Here is a 24206-nt window from a genome sequence, read left to right as displayed (position 1 = left end):
AAAACCCTCTGAACATAACAACAATGCTGAATGGACAGAAAAATTAAAAGAAACAGTAATCAGCTGAAATGTACAGGATATGAAATGAGATGAAATAAAGGTCAGAGATATTGAAAAAAAATGAAGAAAAGCTCCTAAATGGAAAACTCCCAGGCTCAGATGCAGTACCTAACTTTTGTTTAAAAGCATTAACATCTTTACACAACTTAGCCCTGCGTAAGTATTACTTGTATACACATCCTGAACAGATACAATCCTGGTAAGAACTGGAAAAAATAATGCTAATTGTTTAACAGTGAACCCACAACCCATCCTAAAAAGTATAGACCAATAATAATAATAATAATAATAATAATAATAAATAACAATAATATATAACAATAATAGGGCATAGCAAAATTAATTTAAAATGGGTGGCGAAAGCCAAACACACTCTGGCTAGGCTTATAAATGCCCTAGGGCAGATAACCTAGTATGAACCTATGAACCTATGAACTTATAACTTGCATTCTGGCAATGTTCAAACTATATAGTGAAAATTATGCAGACAGAGTGAACAGTCATTTAGAAAAAGACACAATTATGGTGATAGAAGAAAAGGATAACAAGATAAAGTTATATAGAACAAAGGATCATTTGTTGCTAAATAAAGCCATAATAGAGAATCGTAAAAAGGGAAGAATCTAAGTATGGCATGCATAGAGTACTAAAAAGCATTTGACAGCATCCCACATTCATGGATAAAGGAGTGCTTACAGATATAATGTATATCCTACATTGATCAATTACATTACAGTGATTATGAAACAGTGGCAAACCACTTTGCAGTAAAGCTATGACAAAGATCAAATTATTATCGAAGGAATAAAAATTCAAAGGAGAATATTCTAGGATGATTCTTTGTCACCATGGTTGTTTCGGCTGGCCCTTAACCCATTAAGTTGTTTACTGACCAGATTAAGCCATAGTTGCAGAAAACAACCTTGCTGAATAACTTCTCATCTACTTTTTCTGGATGACTTAAAACTGTACAGTTCATCAGATGAGGAGTTGAAAGCACAATTGAAATTGATTAAACCTTTCTCAAATGATATAATAATGTCATTTGGTCTTGATAAATGTGCAAAAGCAACATTTAAAGCAGGAAAATTGCATTTCCAAGAAAATATCAGTTTTGTACAGGAATGTGATATAAAGGAACTTAAACAGGAAGGAGTGTTTAGTATTTGGGAATTGGTGAAGGATCGGCAATAAAACTCAATAAAGAATATTTCCGAAGAGTAATACTAATACTGAAAACAGCCTTGACATCTAGGAATAAAGTTCCAAGTTATAAAACAATTTGCTCTTCCTCTTCTAGCGTACAGTTTTTGTGTGATTGACTAGCCACAAAAGGTATTAGAAAAGTTGGACTGGAAAACTGCTTCACATTTATCAAATGATACCTAAAAATTAGTGTAAACAAAGATTACATATTGCTCTGAAGGAGATATGGACTCTCTCGAAATAGATTGCATATATAGATCTGCATTCACGGGACTGCATATACATCTGTTGACCTCATTAAATCTGAACATAGTGAAAGTTTTAAAACGTGGTGAGAAGTCTAAGATGATCTCTCTACTTAGCATTCTGGCATCAAATGGGAATGGAAATCAAACCAAAAGTAGACAAAAACCAGGCAGCAAATGAAAGTTCCAGAAAACAAAGGAAAATATAAGGAGAAGGATCAGATGAGAAGGAAAGAAATGTGGAAGAGCCATAAATATGGTGGCACGTATACAGATCTCCTGAAACAACCTTATGTTGATCAGGATTTGATGCAGGAATGGTTAAGGAGAGGTGAGTTGAAACCAAGAGATGTAAGCTAGTAATGGCAGCCCAGGATGGTGGATTATGTACATATTGGGTTACAAAGTCCATTGGCCATGAGAGAGAAACAGACAAATGCAGGTTCTGTATAAAATAATTGGAAACTGTTGCACATCTTCTTGCTGGATGCCATACACTCATGGTAGAGGAACAGTATGCTGAAAAGCACAATAATCTAGCAAGACTGCTGCATTGGGCATTGTAAAAACACTATAATATAGAAGCAGCTGAGAAGTATTGGAAACAAAGAAACACAAAGCATTATAGAAAATGATGAAGTGTACATCACATGGGATCACCATCTACCAAGATTTGAAAAAGATAAATGCAAGAAAACCAGGTATAGTAGTCCAAAAATAAAAGACAAAAGTAGCATTGATCACTGAAATTATTAATCCAAAAGAGAAGTACAGGAGCAAACCAAGGCTGACAACAAAAATCAGCATAAATCCAGCAGTCACTGAGGCTTATTCAAGCAGCAGCAATAAATGCTAGTTCAAACAATGACTGAATCCGTGCCAAAGACAAGTAAAATCCAAGCTGTTTTATTGGTAAGCGCTTTCACTCTGTAAGGGCTTTGTCAAACCATAAGAAACAAACACTGAATAAAATCAAGTCACATTTTATAAGGAAATAGGGCTAACATCACTTCCTATTCCTGATTAAAACTTTTCAGTATGCAAAAACAATACATGTATATATAAAAAATGTATATAGAAAACTATATATATATATATATATATATATATGATTCTATATATACGAAACACCAAAACACCGACAACGCAATCACGAAACCACATAACCGACAGTACCAAAACAAAAATTCACATACCCGACAAATACAAACACCAAACCTTATACACTTCACACACCACAATCAACAAACAAAACACATTCCCATCCAAAACCACATACACAACACAAGCACACCAAATCCTGCAAACCCACACTAAACCTCACATACACAACTACCTCCAACCCTGACCCAAACCCTAACCCTAAGTAACCCTAACTCACTTATCCCTAACCCCTCTGACCCGGCCTCTAACCTTACCCCTTACCTAACCCTACACCACTTTACCTTTACATCAACCCTAACGTGGCTCCCCAAATGATACTTACACAGCCTTTCCCATTTCGCATCCTCATATATATATATATATATATATATATATATATATAAAATATATATATAAAAAATATACATCTGTGTATAAAGGCAAATATAAAACATTTGATAACATTCTAAAATATGTATGTTTATCTCTCAGTGAGTCTTCTATTCTTAAGAACAGGTTTCAATGGAATTTTGTCATTCAGACATGGTCTCCGATCTGCTCTAAGTCTGATAATCCATTTTAATTCCAGTGTTTCAGTGTAATTGCATATATCCCCTCCCCTAACACTGGGTTAATTGATCTGTATAACTAAGAATACAAATGAATGCGTATTGTCACTGAATATAATGTGTTTAGAAAGTGCACTGCGTGGAGACAGTGTGCGAATGTGATAAAGGTGTTCCCTTACACTATCTCGTAGGCATCTGTTTGTCTTGCCTACGGAGAATGATTGACAAGCAGTGCACTTAGCTAAATAAATGACATCTGATGTATTGCAATTAGCACTGAGTTGAAACCTGAAACAATAGGAAGTAAATGTGTGAATAAACTGGGAACTGTTATCTACAAATTTGCAAAAATTACACGGAACAGTACCCACAATATTGTTCAAACACTCATTAGGCTGTGTAGATAGGTGAGGGTAACAAAGTAATCTATGTAGGTTAGACTTGATCCTATATCTAAAATAAGGCTCCTCACCAACGATGTCTCTAAGTTGTGAATCAAGTAAAAGTAGATTCCAATTCTTGTTCAAAACCTCTCTTATACTGTTTATGTCTTGCATATAACTAACAGAAAATCTAACTGGTGGATTCCTAACTTCAGGACATATATCAGGGACATTCTCTACTGAATATGGTTGTGAGAAATATGGTCTAGCAATACCATTCCTCAGCTCCAAAACACCTTCAAAGTGGGAGGTGATCTCATACGTGCTATAGGAACTCCCTATTACATTGGGAAAGTATGCACCCCAATTACATTTATAAGATCATTTTTAAAACTACAATCCACTCTGCTACAGGCCCCATGAAGGCTCAGTGTCTCTCCAACCTAACACCACTCTTAAGTATTCAACTGCGGTACCACCTTTAACATTCTTGTAAGAAAAGTGCAGTCCAGGTCTGAACTGTCTGCAAACAGCTACAGTTAACTTTGAACCTAACGCTACTCTTAAGTATTCAACTGCAGTACCACCTTTAACATTCTTGTAAGAAAAGCACAGTCCGGGTCTGAACTGTCTGCAAACAGCTACAGTTAACTTTGAACCTAACACCACTCTTAAGTATTCAACTGCAGTACCACCTTTAACATTCTTGTAAGAAAAGCGCAGTCCGGGTCTGAACTGTCTGCAAACAGCTACAGTTAACTTTGAGTATGTGTCTACCTGTTTGAGCCAATATTCATTTTCCCCTGGAGAGCACTCTGCTTTGGTTGTAAGCAGCCCCCCCACACACACAAACACACACACACACATCTTCCACTTTCTCTTATTCCCTTCTGTTAGCAAATAGTATCCATAACTGATCAATACTGTGTGTTTGTAAATTTAAACTATGACCACAGTAGCCTACTGATACAAGGTTATCCTGTTTTTCCACCTGAGACATTAAGAAATGACTTACAGTTTCAGAGCAGTCCTTGGTCAATTGTGATTGTTTCTTAACACATACTTGTCTTTGCTTTGTGATTGTTTCCAGCCCCTCATACCAGCAACTAACAGGGTCTCTACCCGCTTCGGTCCCCACCCTGCCCCCTATTTCCTCCCGCCCCCGGTGGTCCAACCTTTATTGCACTCAAACCCCTCCCATCTTTCTAATAGCCAACCACAGCACTAACCCAACACTACCTCCTCCATCTTCCCACTACTATCATACCTCCTCAACTAACATGTACAAGCATACCTTTCCTATGCTCACTGCATGCACTCTCCTTGCATATCTTACATCCTACCAAAGCTCCATAATTCCCCCACTCAACCACTACCACTGTACTACTACTCAAACCACCACTCATGTCTCACCCACACTCAGCTCCCCTCCCACCAGCTCAAGAACCATCCCTATGCACCCCCCACATATTCTACCAACTATATTACTCAAACATAAAGCATCCCTACAACTTAACATAGTAACCCTCCCACCATACCTATTACCCACAGAGCACAATCCTAAAGTTTCCCTTATAAACAAACACATTCAAAAACTGAGAAAACTAATAATCTCATGCTTATTAAAACTAGCCCTAAGTGGAGACATCCACCCCAACCCTGGCCCTGCCATCTCCAACCCCAATCTTCATAATCAGACTAGAAACCACAACTTCTCCCATATTACAGCCAATAGAAACCCAAGTGACTTCCTTCTACTATGCCTAAATATTAGAAGTATATCCAACAAAGTCCATGAACTCCATGCCACCATAGACTTGTACTCCCCAGATATAGTCATCCTGACAGAAACCTGGCTAAAACCTCACATTACCAGTGAGCAAATACTCCCTACAAGTTACGGCATACTAAGAGTAGACCAGCTAAACAAAAAAGGAGGTGGTGTAGCTATAATATTTAAACAGCATCTAAACATCCAGATCTTAAAATCATCAGCTCCACAAATAGGCAATGAAGAAATAATATATACCAACCTCAAAATTAGCCAAAACAAAACCATCAACATAATTAGATGCTACTTCCCACCTGGCCAAAACATCCCTCCCCTAGAAAACCTCCTCAGCTGGTCTACCCACCATCTCCCCAAAGAAACTATCATCTTAGGTGATTTCAATATTGACTGGCAATCCTGTTCTGGCAACAATCCAACCCATCATGTACACCTTCATGGCTTCACTCAACTAGACCAGTCACCAGCCAGGATAAATAAAAACTCCACCAAGCACACTACCCTGGATTGGATACTAGTCAGTAAGAGCCCCCAGTCATATATAACAGGCTGCTTATCAGATAGCCTCAGTGATCACTCCCCAACATGCCTACTCAAAAAATACCTATACCAAGCTAAACCTGTCATCTACCATCAAATACGTAAAAAACTAAACTTTAACCCACTCACATTCATCTCATCCCTCAAAGAATGTAACTGGCATCCTCTAAAGTACCTCAGTCTAGATGATGCAGTTGAATTTTTTAATACTACCTTCCTGAACATCCTTAATTACCATGCCCCCATAAGATTGTCCAGAACCAAAGCACAACCCTCCCCATGGCTACAGAAAACCACTAAGTCAGAAATGAAAAACAGGGATAAAGCCTGGGAGCACTGGCACAAAACCAAAACCCCCTCAGCTAGACAGAAATTCCTAGAACTACGCAATAGAGTCAAAAAGCTAATAAAACAGGACAAATCCCAATGCTACCAGTCTGCCCTAGGCTCCTCACAACACAGCCCCAAACAATTCTGGTCCTCCATAAACTCCATCCTCCACCCAGGTAAAGTCAGTACCCCTCCTCCTAACATCCCTCACTCCTCAGAAAATATTGCTACCTCATTCAACACACACTTCACCCAAACCATACTATCACTAGCTAAACAACACAACCCTCCCTCCAACCCACACCTTCAACTAGTAATCTCCCCACTGCCTTCTCTTTTTCTCCTGTACCTACCTCCAACATAAAAAAAACTCTTAACTAAACTTAAACCCACCAAATTAGCAGCAGACAGCCTCCCAAGTGAATACCTACAAATCGCAGCTGATGCTCTGGTCTACCCAGTATCCATCTTAATTAACCGATCTCTATCTGAAAGTTACGTTCCCACACTGTGGAAAGTATCACATATAATTCCCCTCCACAAAGGCGGACCCTCCACAGAACTAACCAATTACCTCCCCATAGCTATTCTCTCTCCACTCTCCAAAATACTAGAGAGATGCATACACTCTCAGGTCTCAGACTACCTCCTTACTAACAACCTCCTTTCCAGTACTCAGCATGGTTTCCAACCAAACCATAGCACCACCACTGCCTTACTCTCCTTTACTAACACTATCCTTCAGCATAAAAACAATGGCTATCTCTCCTCTGCAATTTTCCTAGACCTATCTAAAGCATTTGACATGGTCCCACACAAACAACTTATCTCTGTCCTCAATAACCTATCCTTCTCACAATCGGTCACCAACTGGTTTCAGAGTTACCTGTCTGACCGCCAACAATCCGTTGTATGGCAGAATGACATATCTCCCCAACTACCTGTCTCCATAGGGGTTCCCCAAGGATCCATCCTTGGGCCCCTACTCTTCTCTGTTTACACCAATAATCTAGCCTCTGCCACCAAACATGGCACACTCATACAATACGCAGATGACTCGACCATCATCTGCTCAGCCCAGTCCCTACCAAAACTGCAAAAAGTCACACAGGAAGCCTTTTCCTCTGTTGAAACATGCTTATCCGATGCCCGATTAATACTCAACCCAAACAAAACTAAACTACTCATCTTCCAACCCACCAAACATACCCAAAACAACTCTCACTTTAACATCACTGCAAAAGACAACACCACTATATACCCAACTGAACACACCAAATTGCTAGGAGTGGAAATAGACAATAAACTAAAATTTGACATTCACATATCCATGACTATAAAAAAAGTCCACAAAAAACTAGAAGCGTTATACAGAAATAAGCAATTTCTCACCAAAGCAGCAAAGATTTCAATAGCAAATTCCCACCTTATCTCCACCCTACTTTATGCCTCTCCAATATATACCGACCTAAGGCAATGTGATCTAAACAAGCTAGAGACCTGCTACAACAAAATCACCTAATTCGCCACAGGGGCATCCTACCATAGTCAACACTGTCTCTCACTTGCTGAACTGGGCTGGCTTGAACTCCCTCACCTCCTTCAGTGGTATCAACTCTCACTCACCCACAAACTAGTAAACCATCCACTAAATGTCCCATCCCTCCAGAATCTACTCCAACCCTATCGCACCACCAGACCACTAAGATCCAGCAGCAAAAATCACTTGCAGATCACTAAAGCCAATAACTCTGCTGGTGAAGCACTATTCTCTTGCGCCATAGCCAAATTATGGTACTCACTCCCACCCACAATTACCCCCATACCATCATGCACCCACTTCAAAACTTTACTAAAAGCGCAACTAAAAACATGCTGGCTATGCCCTTGCAACTCCCACTCTAATATCATCCACCCCATCCAACCACTACCTTTCTTTCCACTCCACTAACTACCTTGATTATAGCAAGCTCAGATGCTCATAAGCCTGTACTTATTATACAGCACAAACTTCTTCTTCTTGTAACATTTGTTAATGTCTGGTATGCACTTCACAGATAAAGATTCTAGTTGTCTACTGATGTACTATGTTCTTCATCTGTAAATATGTTGTAAGTAATTGCTATGTAAATTGTTATTCACTATGTAATCCAATGTATATACTGTCTGTTTATTTTAACTGTGGAGCTTTTCTCCCCGGCCTCCTCTGAAAATGGACCTACGTCCAGTCGGACACTCCCGGTCAACAAATTTAAATAAATAAATAAATAAACTTGATAAGGGGACAGGCCATAAGAGCATCCAGGATTAATCCAAATTATGATAGCTTCTTACAAGAGTTGTCAAACTTAAACAATAGGCTTTTTCAAAGAGCATATAGGCCAGATGAGATCACCTCCCACTTTGAAGGTATTTTGGAGCTGAGGAATGGTACTGCTAGACCATATTTCTCACAACCATATTCAGTACAGAATGTCCCTGATATATGTCCTGAAGTTAGGAATCCACCAGTTAGATTTTCTGTTAGTTATACGCAAGACATAAACAGCATAAGAGAGGTTTTGAACAATAATTGGAATCTACTTTTACTTGATTCACAACTTAAAGACATTGTTGGTGAGGAGCCTTATTTTAGATATAGGAACAAGTCTAACTTATATAGACTACTTTGTTACCCTCACCTATCTACACAGACTAATGAGTGTTTGAACAATTTTGTGGGTACTGTTCCATGTAATTGTTGTAATTTTTGCAAATTTGTAGATACCAGTTCCCAGTTTATTCACCCAGTTACTTCCTGTTGTTTCAGGTTTCAACTCAGTGCTAATTGCAATACATCACATGTCATTTATTTAGCTAAGTGCACTGCTTGCCAAGCATTTTATGTAGGCAAGAGAGACAGACACCTATGAGACAGAGTAAGGGAACACCTTTATCACATTCGCACAATGTCTCCACGCAGTGCACTTTCTAAACACATTATAGACAGTGACAATACACATTAATTTGTATTCTTAGTTATACAGATCAATGAACCCAGTGTTAGGGGAGGGGATATATGTAATTACACTGAAACACTGGAATTAAAATGGGTTATCAGACTTAGAGCAGACCGGAGACCATGTCTGAATGACAAAATTCCGTTGAAACCTGTTCTTAAGAATAGGAGACTCACTGTGAGATAAACATACATATTTTAGAATGTTAACAAATGTTTTATATTTGCCTTTATACACAGATGTATATATATATATATATATATATATATATATATATATATATATATATATATATATATATATATATATATATATATTATATATATAGTTTTCTATATACAGTTTTTATATACATGTATTGTTTTTGCATACTGAAAAGTTTTAATCAGGAATAGGAAGTGATGTCAGCCCTATTTCCTTATAAAATGTGACTTGATTTTATTCAGTGTTTGTTTCTTATGGTTTGACAAAGCCCTTACAGGGTGAAAACGCTTACCAATAAAACAGCTTGGATTTTACTTGTCTTTGGCACGGATTCAGTCATTGTTTGAACTAGCATTTATTGCTGCTGCTTGAATAAACCTCAGTGACTGCTGGATTTATGCTGATTTTTGTTGTCAGCCTTGGTTTGCTCCTGTACTTCTCTTTTGGATCATTTATTCATTTTATCAGTAACAGGAATATTTGGACTGTGATAACACTTACTCTTATAGTATATTGAAATTATTATACCTAGTGATTACAGTATGTTACATGTAGAGTGACATAAAGTCATAAAATATCAGGATTTATATGTAGAAATGAGAGCAATGTGGAAGAAAGATACCCAGACAAAAATAAAGGCAATGTGTTAGAAAGGTACCCAGACAGTCCCAATAGTGGTAAGAGCAATAGGACAAATAAAAAAAAAATCTACAGTCATAATAAGATATGCTACCTATACATGTAACTCCATATGAATTGCAGGAGTCAGTTTTGGTACATTGCAGGTGCTGTGTAGAGCACTTTTGGCTAACATCAAAGACTGAAACAATACAATGCTGAATCCATGAACATTAATTATACTGTAACTTAGGAAAGGGGTCTGTCTATTCACCCAAAGGACTTGTAGTAATTAAATTCACATAAATAGCCTTGAATAGCTGTCTATTTGGCAACTGGGCCAGTAAGAGCATCTGGCATTGCCTGGCTGACCATTATTTTTCTGCTGGTAAGGATCAGGTTGTACCAGACCCACAGCTGTCAGCATATCCTCCTCCTGGACTAATGGCAGTCATCACTTGTACCTCTACAGAACACTGGAAATATCTGGTATGCACTGACAGTTCTAACTTTTGCCTTTAAAGTTCTCAAGGTCTTTTTACATTCATAGGTATGTACTAGGCTAATGGCCCTGGAGCCTTTACAAGCCTAGCCCATAGGATTACACTGGCATCGTGCCACCTGACCTTAGTTCCCAGTGTCTCTGTCGAGTAGAGCCACAGAAGTGATCCCTGAGGTGAATTTTCTATTTCCCATCCACTCATCAAGATTTCTCTTGAAGAGGGCCAGTGAGGTGTTCTGCTTGACATGTATGGGAAGTCTATTCCATAGCATGGGCAGTCTCTGGGTTATGAACCTGTCCCTCCAGCATGTTCCGTTGATTGTGGTAATGAGGTTGAGGTCTCTGGAGCTTGTGGTGTGGTGGGATTGGGATTTGTTTAGATGTGGCATTTCTAACATAGCTGGGTCAGAAATGTCTTTGTAAGTCAAACAGAGATCGCCTCTAAGTAAGCGATATCAGACAGAGAATATTTGGAGTTTTTTGAGTCTGTCCATATAGGACAAGTGTTTAAGGCCTAGGATTCTCTTTGTGAGGTACATTTGCAGCCTCTCCAGTTGTTGCCGGTATCTAGTGAGGTACATGTCAAATGGGACATTGTACTCAATGATTGGCCTAATGAAGGAAGAGTAGAGGGAAACAATGACCTCTTTCTTCCTGGATGCAAAACCCTTAGTAATGAGATGTGCCACACAGAATGACTTTCTGACCACAGTGGCAATGTGGTAGTCAAAAGAGAGGTTGCTGTCAACCTGTGTTCCCAGAACTCTTATAATGCCTTCTGTGTTCAGTGGACTTCCATCGATGTGGTAATTCAAGGGAACTGGGTTTTTCCCAAGGGGATGACGACACATTCTTTGGCATTGAGCTTAAGGCCATGGTTCTAACACCAGTCATTTGTCTCAGTGAGGCCTTTCTGTAGGATGTCAACATCACTTGGGGAGTTAATAATAGCTCCCAACTTGCAATTGTCTATGATCTTTGTCAGCCAGTGTCCCTTCATGTTGGCCTGGACTTCAGAGAAGTAGATACCAAACAGGAGAGGACCCAGGACCGAACCCTGTGGGACTCCACTCATGACTGGTTGGCGGTCAGACTTGGAGTCAGCTACTTTCACACTGTAGGTTCTATCTGTGAGCCAGTTTACAACCCACCTAGTGATGTAGGGGTTGATGCCCAGCTTAGTGAGTTTTTCTATGATTCCTGAGTGGGGAATGGTATCAAAGGCCTTGGTCAGATCAAGGTAGGCTGTATGAACCACCTTGCCTTCATCCACAACTCTGGTGACTGACTCAAGAAAGTCAACCAAGTTGAGCAGGCATGATCTACCCTTCAAAAAACCAAATTGTGTAGGATCCAGAGTTTGTAGATTCCCTATATCCTTGTTTCTTAGGTCCATGATGATGTGTTCCATAACATTGCATATCAGACTCATCAGGCTAATGGGGTGATAGTTCGCATGGTCTGTAGTCGCTCCTCCTTTGTGGAGAGGGATGACTGTAGCAGTGCGCCAACATTGTTGTAGAACCTCATGTAGGTCACAGATGGCTGCCGTATGGTTGTGCATTTCTTCATTAAGAATTAAAAGACAACCCATTCATAGATTAAGGCTGGAATTCAGGCCCTGATGTAAGAGGCAAGGCTGTGAAAGAAGGCCCTGTCAGTGCAATTGCAGAAACCAGTAATTCTGAGACTCATTCTCTGCTTCAGTTCTAGGCTGGGGTGCCTTCTGTGCAGAGTCTGCATGTCCTCCCTCTCCCTTTGTTTGTGTGGGTTTTCTCTGGGTGTTTCAATTTCCTCCCATATTCCAGAGGCATGTAGTAGGTGGACTGGACAGTCTAAACTGACCATAGATGTGAGTATGACTGCATGTGTGTGGTATGGAAGAACCCAAAACTCCAAAAGGTATGGAAGAACAACAGCAGCATGGCTAGCCGCCCAGTAGTGTGAATATTGGCTCTAAATGATTGTCACTATTGAAGTGACACCTCAACCCAATGTGCAAAGATTCTGAAAAGGGGTTGTGGATGGGTGGGTGAATGGATGGATGGATGGGTGAATGAATGGATTAGTCACAAAGAAGAAAGACTTTATTATTAGTAAATTTGAATGTCTCTGAATCAGTTGGTGAATACCACAAATGCAAACAACCAATTTTCTGCTGCCCTTGTGGTAATCACCACAGATGGTTACTGCATCATGTTTACACCCCCTCACCCCCTTACTCATTCCCCCCATACATACAAGCATCCAAATACACACTAGCATATGCAGACACAACAGAATACTTCTTGTTCATCCCTGATTTCATATAATTTCCCCAACTTGTGACCGGCCCTCATAAATGACTGATGATTACATGCATTCAATGTTATTCATGTTTGATTTTTATTCTTCTTATTGTCCAAGAAATGCACCTGGATGCAAGACCTGGTGCTCTGTTAATGGTTTAAGAGTGCAGTAATATGTAAAAAGAATTCATGATTGATTTCTTTGAAACAGTCACCAAGGCCATTGACTAGGGGAAGGTGGTCCACACAGCCTACCTGGACCTCGCAAAAGCCTTCGATACAATATTAAATATAAACCCCTATGTCACTGGATGGGTTGCAAACTGGCTCAAGGACAGAGCCCACATGGTTAGAATTGCAGGAGCCATGTCAGACTCCAAACCAGTTACAAGTGGCGTCCCACAAGGCTCAGTCCTGGGACCTCTCTTGTTCGGTATATATTTCTCGGAGGTACAGGCCAACAGTGAAGGACTGTGGCTGACCAAGTTCGCAGATGACTGCAAACTGGGTGCCATAATCAACTCTCCAGCCGACACAAGCATCCTCCAAAAGGGCCTCATAGAAACAGACAACTGGTGCCAGAGCCATGGCCTCAAGCTAAACGCCAAAAAGTGTATAGTCATCTGCTTTGGCAAAAACAAAGTGCCCACAAATTACCACATAGGTGGTAATCCATTAAGTACAGAAGAAGTAATTAGAGACATGGGGACCCAAGTTGATAGCAATCTCTCATTTGACAACCACGTGGCCAAAGTGGTTAGAAAAACATTTTATATAGCCCACCTAATCATGAAAGGATTCACATCTAGATCAGGGGAGGTCATCGTGCCTCTTTACACATCCCTCATCAGACCCATAATTGAGTACAATGCCCCTTTTGGGATGTACCTTACCAGACACCTGCAGCAACTGGAAAGACCCCAAAAGTACCTCACCAAGAGGATCAAAGGGCTCAAACAGATGCCATATGCTGCCCAGTTAAAGAAACTCCAGCTCTACTCAGTGGCATACCGCCTGCTCAGAGGCAATCTGTTCCTGACGCATAAAGCCATGTCCAACCCGGAATTAATGGACATGCTGCACCTCAGAAAATCCAAATCCCATTGAGCTACACGCTCGAGAGACTTGAACCTTAGCACTGAAATAAATAGGACATGCTGGAGGGACAGATTCATAACCCAGAGGCTCCCTTCACTCTGGAATAAAATCCCAGTCCAGGTTAGGCAGAGTCCCTCATTGACTCTCTTCAAGAGGAATCTTGATGAGTGGATGGGAGATCATAGGTTTACCCCGGGTATCACTTCTGTGTCAGTGTTAGACAGAGGCACAGTATACTAACCACGAAAAAGGGCATAGCAAAATTAATTTAAAAAGGTTGGCGAAAGCCAAACACACTCTGGCTAGGCTTATAAATGCCCTAGGGCAGATAGCCTAGTATGAACCTATGAACCTATGATGTCTTCTAGTGTCCTCCTGGCTTTGTCCAGAAGTTTTGAGCACAGACCTTGTATATCATGGACCATTACATTCAGTTAGTAATTCCATATATTAGAGTTTCATACTTTTTTGTAGTTGTATTGCTACAAAACCTGAGTTATGTTAACTTTTTAAGTGTATTAGGCCAATGTTACCGATTGATCCTGATAACTAGTGCTCTCCTATACATAGGATAATATTAAAAAGTTCCCATAGAATCTAGTGCCCCCCATATTATATCCACTGTTCGTTAGTCTAGGAAGAGGTGAGGGGTACCCTCACACACACACACACACACACACACACACACACACACACACACACACACACACACACACACACACACACGCATGCAGGCACGCACACATGCACACACACACACACACACACACACACACACACACACACACACACACACACACACACACACACACACACACACACACACATTCTCTACACATCACATCCCACCCAATGGCTTTCACACACACTCACCCATTCACTCATAAGCACACATACCTACTAACCCCCCTACATCAACCACCCAAGCAGAGACACACACGCACCTGACATCAATTATACTTCCTCATACACTCAGCAGACAGCTACACACATACACACAACCCCCTACACCACCTATCCACTAATCTGCCTGGCAGTTACCTCTAACACAGTCTCACCCATTGAAAGTAATGGGGGAGAGTAAACTTTTGGTCAAGTTAATTAATGTGGCTGCTGATATGGATTTATGCAGCCAAGTGATTCTATTAATCATTTGGCTGTGTAGAGCACTTACTGCAGGCATTTCCCAGGAGAAGTACACATGACTAATTATTACCACATACTATTCCTCCAGAATGCCTCATAAGCATTTGTGCTAAGCTAGAGAGAGAGAGAGAGAGAGAGAGAGAGAGAGAGAGACTACTGTTGTACTACAGTGTCATAAAATCAAAGACAGTAATCTGGATAGAGAGTTTAGAGCTGACATAGGAGACAAATTAAAAGAAACAGAGAAGTACAAGAAGCAAAGCAGAGCAAAATATAAGTCCTTTGATATTAAACCAAACAAACAAAGACTATATAACAAAGACATAATAGATGATGGGAAACATTAATATTAAAATAATAGTTTCAGAAAATATGCAACTCTAAGAAGTATATGAACAGGAAAAATTAGTCTCTTGGCAAATAACGGAAGAGAACTTTTTGTAAGAACAATAGTAGTGAGTCATCCTTATAAACCTTGGAGAAATATTAAAAAGTCGGCATAAATAAGGCAATAAAAGCTGAAAAAAAAGAGTAGTACTTCATGTGAACAGAGTACAATCTGTAGAGAACTATGAAATGCATATGGAAATAAACATGTAGATCAAAGCTCATAAATACTTGAACAAAGTTTTCTTGGAATGTTACATTTTTAGAAATGATAATCAAAGTAAATATCTTATCTACCAGGTACAAAATAAAATATGTTTTTGAGGCATATAATAACAATAATTTGCAATGCTTATGATAAATGTAGTAATAACTTTAGAGCTGGAGCTCAAACAAGAATAACATTATGCATTAGATAAACTGCACTGTAAGTTATGGCATGCATAATAGAAATGATTCGGAGACATGGGTAGCTCTAGTACATAACCTGTGAAATTGCGCAGTTGGCATCTTATCAAAATGACTGCATAATGACAAGGAAAATGAGCATTATTATGGTTATTAACCAAGTCACAAATGCAAATAAGGGTAAACAACATAACAGAATGGTTTTGAAACTTGTGGATGGGTCATGGCCAGCAGCAATTTTGTGTATTATCATTTCTTGGTCAAGAGAGACAGAGGCCTTGCTAAGGTACTATGAATAGCATGAAATACTGATCCCTTTAGACATTAAGGTATGGTGTAGCATTGAATAGGTGGAAGCCAAGCAACATTACAGATGAGCAAATGCATGTCTAACAATGCTAGATACCTCCAGAAGGAGACAGAACCAAACCTATGACCATGCATGTCAAAGGCAAACAACCAAGCACAGTGCCAAACTGTAGTACTGCAGAAAAGCAACAAAATGGTTGCTGCATACACAAGTGTAAACAACCCAAACAAATGTGTAATGGAATGCATATATGTTATGCACATATGTCACGACAAAGGCAACACACAGGTGTAGATGTGTATGTATGACTGTTAGTGGCCTAAATGGAATGTACATGAACTCAAGGTCAATACACATATACATATAGCACTGCAGCTTGATAACTATAGCAGGTTGTGCACATGGATATCAACAAAGCACACTAGTTAACACAGAAGTATAATGAGAACAAGCACGTATTGCAAGCAGTAGCCAGCGACTTCTGTGCAGATTTCCCACATCATAAAATGGTCATACATTTGACACACGTTTATCATGTCAGACTAATATATGGCAATGGTCAATAATTGCAACAAAGGCAAACGTGCAAAATAGAACAGGAAAATACTTTGGTGGAAGGGACACATCGGAGAAAAGCAGGACAAGGTAAATCAACACACTACAAATGCATGTGTACAGCTGTAAAAGCAAAACCAAAATCCATTTAACCAAATGGAAAATGTATGTCACATGGGCAGAATGATTGCTGATGTCCACAGAGCTGGCCATGTATAAAACACACATACACAGTAATGGGCAATCATGTAACATCAACTTGCATAGGTAAGCAAGCTAAGAAATTCAAGCACATGCATATATACTGTCATGCAAATGTCGAATAAACACATGTAGATGAATGTCACCCACCATGCTCATTACTGAACATAGGAGACTCCTGTGAGCATCATTACAGCAAATCAGCAGTAAGTCAGTGAATGCACACATCAAAGGTACAATTCTGTGTCAGTATGGATCTGACTATGTGCACACACATGCACAATCCGCTAATATATACAACTATTTGTGGAAGGTGTGAAATCATGTGAATAAGTAATGGATGTTGAAATTTAAGATACAGCAAACACAATGTTAAAGAATAGACTATCTGTAACACTGGGTGCAGGTTCATGTTACATTGCTGACTGATGCAGTCAGAAAAGGAGAACTGAAAATATACATGATATACCTGTATATGACCCCACATGGCATCAGTATTGCTAGCCCATGGCACACAACACCACATCATGCCAGTGGAACATCATGACAACTGTCATCAAAAACACATGTGGAATGACATGTCAATCTGTTGCACATACATGGTCTGACAATATACAATTCCAAGACATACCACAATGCTAGTGATGGATCATTGGCAACATATATTGTCTGTCATTTTCCCCAGTAAACACATGTTTACAGGCTATGTCTTGCAGCACTTGCTACAGATTAACTACCAGAATGCATGGACAGCTGAATGTGGGAGGAAAGTGCAATATGTTAATGTGTGTCATGCTCACATTGAAACAGAAGTAAATGTCATACAATAACACATAAACATGACAGCTACACACAATAACACAAACATGACAGCTACAGAATATTCATGCACAAGAGTGCATATACAGTCCAATCAATTATATGACAAGCAGCATGTTGGCAGCATAACACAAGTGGACAACACAGACAATACTTAGGGACTGGAAGGACCAGGGTGAGGGGGCTCAGACTCATGAATGACCTCAAGAGCTGAATGAATTGTGCATATGCTGTGCTATATCCTGATATCATGAAAGAATGCCCCCGTCATGTCCGTCATTTGTGTTCAGAACACATCGGTCACAACCTCCTGGATATCCTCCTGATAATACTCTTGATTCTGATCCTGGTGTCATCTCCTCCAGGCTACATGCATAATAGTTGGGCAGGGACATGTCCAGCTTCCTCGTCATTGTCAGCATCATCATCTTTGTCAGCATCTTCATCACTGTCAACATTGGAAGACTGTGGAAGTGGCCTGGCATGTGTTCATTGTCGTGTGATTTAAGAACGTCCATGGGTCCCATGTTCTGTCAAGATTAATTGCAAAACACAACAAAAAAAAATGTCTCTCATGCATAACATTCCCATGAAGATAATATGAAAAATGATAAAAATGTACACAGGGACTAACACACATTCATTATGGACAGGGTACCTTATACATGCCTGGCCCTCGATGTCATATTCAAAGACAGGACATCGGTATTCATTTGTGAAAACCAGTATAGGCTTAGAGACACCCACCTGGGTCATTAGCATTGTAAAAATGAAAGAATATTAAAAACTAGAGATGTTACTGTCTATATGTGATGATTTATATAAACAACCACCAAGTGTCATTGTTAAAATGAGAAGAAAGTGATGTGACAATATTGTGGGAAATGGACAAGCCATATGACAAATATCTGAGCCAGGCAGCATGATAACTGGCTGAATGCACATCAATATAATGAATACACCAGTAACAAATTTGTTATATGTTCAATCACCACAGCTTGTGACATATGAGAATGTAGGATCTATATTAGGAGATCGAAAAACCCTTTACACGAATACCTAAACATAGACCCCTATACCGTGAAAATCCCGAATGCACTAAACCACGAAAAATAAAATATCGAACTATCATAGTTGGCCAACCCCACCACCCGCTATATAGTACCTACCCAAACAAAATAAATAAACCACATACATACACTAACCAAACCCTACTTCTAACCTAAAGTAAAGCACCAAAACCCTACTTCTAACCCTACACTAAACCCCATATACACAACTAACTATGCACTATCCTTAACTCCTCCCTAACCCTAAGGTCCGTAACTACCACACACTTCCCCTACAGACATACACCCAAACAAAATAAATAATCCACATACATACATTTAACAAAACCCTACTTCCAACACTACACTAAACCCCACATACACAACTATCTATGCACTATCCTTAACCCCTCCCTAAACCTAAGGTCCATAACTACTGCACACATCCCCTACAGACATGCACCCAAATAAAATAAATAATACACATACATACACTTAAAAAAAACCTACATATAACACTACACTAAATCTTACATACATTACCTATCTATGCACTTACCTTAACCCAAATCCTAACCCTAAAGTCCTATCTATCGCACACTTACCTTACAGAGCTATACTGCAGGCAGGCCAACCAAAACAAATTGACATTCTGGAATTCGCGGTTTTGGACATTCGAGGTTCATGTACTTCGCACAATACGGGTCAACGTATTCATATTCACGTAAATGGGTTTTTGATCTCATAATAGTAACCTGAGAATGTAATATATGTTGCACTAACAGTACTACATGAGTACAACTGTATGCATTATTTACCCAAAATTAGTACCAATCAGTAGCCTGCAAAATGCAAACATCCTGATTATGCTTGCTGATTATGAATTGTTGCAAAGATGTCTACCTGCACAAGTGTCAATAAACCTAGAGTATAACTGTGTTTTAACAAAAGCACCCAAGGTCTTATAGGAAGATGCAATACCAATGTCAAACTGAAGGGTATACTACACAGTCTGCAAACACAGTGCAAACAATGACACAGCAGACACCCATTCAGTCTGTGAATAAGCAGGATATGCATAACAGATCAATCACTGGAACCACAGCCACACATATAAACATACAAAAACATGTTTTATAAGCAGCAGTCAAAACACTAAAATTTGAAAATAAAACACTCACCTCAAAATTTGTGCGACAGAGACACTGTTAATCTGAGGGTTTTCACTTTAAAGTAGTTGTTAGGCATAAGGTAGAATAATAGGCCTGATAATATAGTCAGACTTGTGTCTTCATTTATGCATGCAGTTTCAGAGAAAGTTCAGTAGAAAGGGAAAGGGTAATCTTGCTGGCTAAGTATGAGATGTGCAGAAATAACTTATATAGGTTAGTACTAGGCTAACTGCCCTTGCGAGCTATTTTAAGCCTAGCCAATTATCCTCTGTGAGATTCAAACCCTGAACCTTGTGTTTGTAAGGCAAACACCTTAACCATTAGGCCACCCTCCCAACCATGCAGTTCTCAAGGGAAAGCTACAGAATGTTCCTTTCTCAAGGGAAAGATATGTGTACTTGTAAAGGAATGATAGATAAAGAATAGACGGTTAGGCACTATGAGGCGCATGTAAGACAAGGCCTGGAAACTAAGGCTAAAGCGGTGTATAAAACAATACAGAGCTTTGGTATTATTAGGAAATACTTCAACATGGTCATTTGAGTTAGTTAAGTTAGTTTTTGGACTGATATGCAACAGGTCTTTGCAGTACTGACATTCGAGCCTGAGAAGAGAAGTCAGGTCAAATATCCAGCACTATATTATTTAGGAGAATCAGAATACATTTGCAGAAACTTTGGATATATTTATCAGCACTGTTAATGTTATCCAGCATTCCAGAATTTGTACAGACTGTTATTGTTTATTAGAACTGTTATTGGAGACATTATTCCAATATTGTTAACATCTAATAAAGCTTTCTTAACCAAACTACAGCAAGTGCAGAATTCATTCTGAAAAGTACAAAAAGACTTGTCCCATAAAGGAGAGCTGGTGGCACCTACAGCACAAGTTTGGGTAATTAACAGATAAAAACCACTAAAAACGTGCTCACCGCAATCACCAAAATAAAAAGAAAAATGTGAACAAAATCCAGCATGGTAGACAAAAGTTAATGACTTCAATCAAATAAAACCAAAAAGTAAAATACTCAATGATGAGCACTTTCTTCTTGCTCACAAGACTCATCTGATGATGTCTTGTGAGCAAGACGAAAGTGCTCATCACTGAGTATTTAACTTTTTGGTTTTATTTCATTAAAGTCATTCATTTTTCTCTGCTGCGCTGGATTTTTTCATATTTTAATTAACAGATAAATACATTCATTCCAATCTCATTTCAGTTGTTGCCAGTTAATTACAGTATTACTACAGTCTTATCAATTCTTTCGTACACCAACCCAACTCTTATTTAGGTTGTGGAGTACAGTTCAAAAACTGTGTGCTAAAACAAAGGCTTAATGCTACATGATGGTTCAAAATCTTTGGATTTAAATCACATTTTTCAAGCACAACTATAGTATGATAATTTTGTTTACCTTACTGATGTATGATGGGTATTCCTGCTTTCTAATCAATATACATGTTATTGTGAAAAATACAGGCTCGTAAACAGGATCAGATGCATTTCATTTCATAAAACAGAAAAATGTAATTAACATACCTCTCTCCCTCTACAAAGTAATTAACATACATCTCTTCCTCTACTGTTCCTCAAGCCTGTTCGTCTGCTCAATGCACAGAGCTCAGTTCCTGGTCCAATCTTCCTGAAAAAAAAGAGAAAGTATGAATGATGTATTCCTCAAATAACAGTGATATCCATTGCTCAGAACAGATGCAGAGAGCTCAGTTCCTAGTCTGATCTTCAATGCCTAAAAACAGAATGAGAAAGTATGAGTGATATATTCCTCAAATAACAGTGAAATACATTGCTCAGAACAGTTTCTAGACAATATATTCATGAAGAATTTTAGATTGGAGGACATGAAATTCAAATTTGCAACTACAATGTACATTCAAACTTTAACCATGACAGCTAGTACCTGCCTAGCTAATCAATCGGTATACTAATATGGATCCTGGCTTAGGATTTCAAAGCATGAGCATGTGCTTGTCATGTAGGTAAACAGTTTGAAAATTTTCATTCATGTGAGCACTGTGTTCAGAAACATTAACAGTAATGGAAATCATTAATTCCTCAGACAGTGGGACAGTGCCATGTATCATACAGCTTATGTAAATAAAACCATACAAGTTGCAGTACAAAAGGGACACAGTAATTTATATGTGAGGGCAATGATATTCCTTGGCAAAGTGCACAACACTAAGCAAATACATACATCTTCCCTGTTCTGCATTTCAGCTGTAAGTCTGTCCTTCTAACTCCCTCAAAAGATAAGGATGATGGTGTTCCTGAATTGGATGCAATATTTAATGATAAAATAGAACTTAATAGCATTTTTGCAAAGTATACAATATTAACAAAAGCATTGGTTAGACAAATAACAATCTGCAGCAAGCTTTACTGACCCTACTGTCAAAAAGCTGATGTTAACAGACTGTTATAGATTACGAATATGTTCACAGGAATTTGATGAATACGTTTTTGCAATCATGCTCAAAATATAAAATAACATCAATAAGTGGAATATGCTTCTGTAAAGAAATGCTATGGATGAACTAAACCAAGGTAAGAGTTTCAGCTATGTTACCCCTATGTGGATTGGAATCCACAGCATGCTGGCCTGTTTCCCCACGAGCCGAGCACACGTTCTTCTTAAACAAACAGGTATTGCTCTACAAATCCTGTTGATAGAAAGCTGATTTTAGCAGAGCGTTATGGATTACAGGCATATTCATAGGAATTTGATGACTAACTCAATTATGCGTAACCATACACAACATAAACATTAATGTTAATTATTGGAATATGTTACTCCAAAGAAATGGTATAGATGAAGTAAACTAAGATAACAGTTGCAGATATGTTTCCCCTATGTGGATTGAAACTCACAACACACCAAAATGTAGGCATGGTTTCCAGTTTCCTTACAGGCCAAGCTAACCAGGGTTTTCATTTTAACAAACAGGTACTGCAGCTGTTTATTCAAATTCCTATGGAGAACAAATGCATTTGGAAACTGAAAACACTTATTGGACATTTTATTGTAAAGAAATAACAGATATAAACACATAATTGAAACATATGTGCAAGCAGTCAAGTAGGCATTCCATTTTGACTTAAATAAACATGACTGTTTACTTTATTAGCAGGAATGAATTAAAGAAGTTATATTCTGATGTATAATGGTGCAGCAGGTGATACTGTGCTCCTATAATGGAAACGTACAAACTGAGCAGTCATTCGCAGCCCAGGCGCTATATGCATTAGTGATGCACAAGGGCAGTGGCTATGTGCATTGATGTTGTTACATGTTGTAAAACATATGTACATCTACAAAGGTCATAATTATGGATTTTATAAACATTATTAAATACATTAGCAGGATGGGAGTCAAACCCACACTTAAAAGACAACAAACAATTACCACATCCACTTAAATGTCCACATAAGCTAATTGTCATAGTAGCTACTCACTGATTATATCTGTCTGATATATATGGGACAGAGTGATATACTGTATATCTAAATCCCATGGGAATGTTCAGGTATGAGTAGAATAATGACACTTACTGTAGGGATCCAAGGACTGCCTCTGCACTTTGGCAACCCTCCTTTGATGCTCCTGTGGGTCCCTCCTATGCAGGTCATCACAGTGGTGGTGAACCTGCATTCCAGTACAGTAGATCCCTGTCTGTCTTCTGTGTTCCCTCATGATCCAGTTCCATAGATCCATCATTGCGAAACTCATGGGTCTGGCTCTTATTTGATGTTTCACTCCAGTATACATTGTCAACATCTAGGTGGTCTCCTCATTGGTCTAGCTGGATATACAGACATGCCCCAGCCTCCATGAAATAGCCATCATGATCATCAAGTGGAAAAAGTGATGTTGGTAGAGTCTGAGTCTGTCCAAGATGTTGACAGTGATGTTGCTGCTCTAGCCTCAGATGTGGAGGGTTACTTGTCTAGCCATTCGGAGGATGATGGGACATTGGATGCTGAACAGGGTGAAGCTGTTGAATGACAGACCCCAGATGGGATCACTGATGGTGGCAGTTCCTCACAACAGCTTGAAACAGGGCATCATGAAAGGCATAGGCATGCAGAGATGTGTGGCCAGGTGCCAGAGAGTGTCCTCCTCCTGATGCAAGCAAATGAACATTCACAGCAATGACATAGGTC

The sequence above is a fragment of the Protopterus annectens genome, chromosome 3.part1 (genome assembly GCF_019279795.1).
Source record: "Protopterus annectens isolate FY-2018-M chromosome 3.part1, PAN1.0, whole genome shotgun sequence".
In the NCBI taxonomy this organism is placed as follows: Eukaryota; Metazoa; Chordata; order Ceratodontiformes; family Protopteridae; genus Protopterus; species Protopterus annectens.
The sequence above is the reverse complement of the archived record's forward strand: the minus strand, read 5'-3'. Positions refer to the sequence as shown.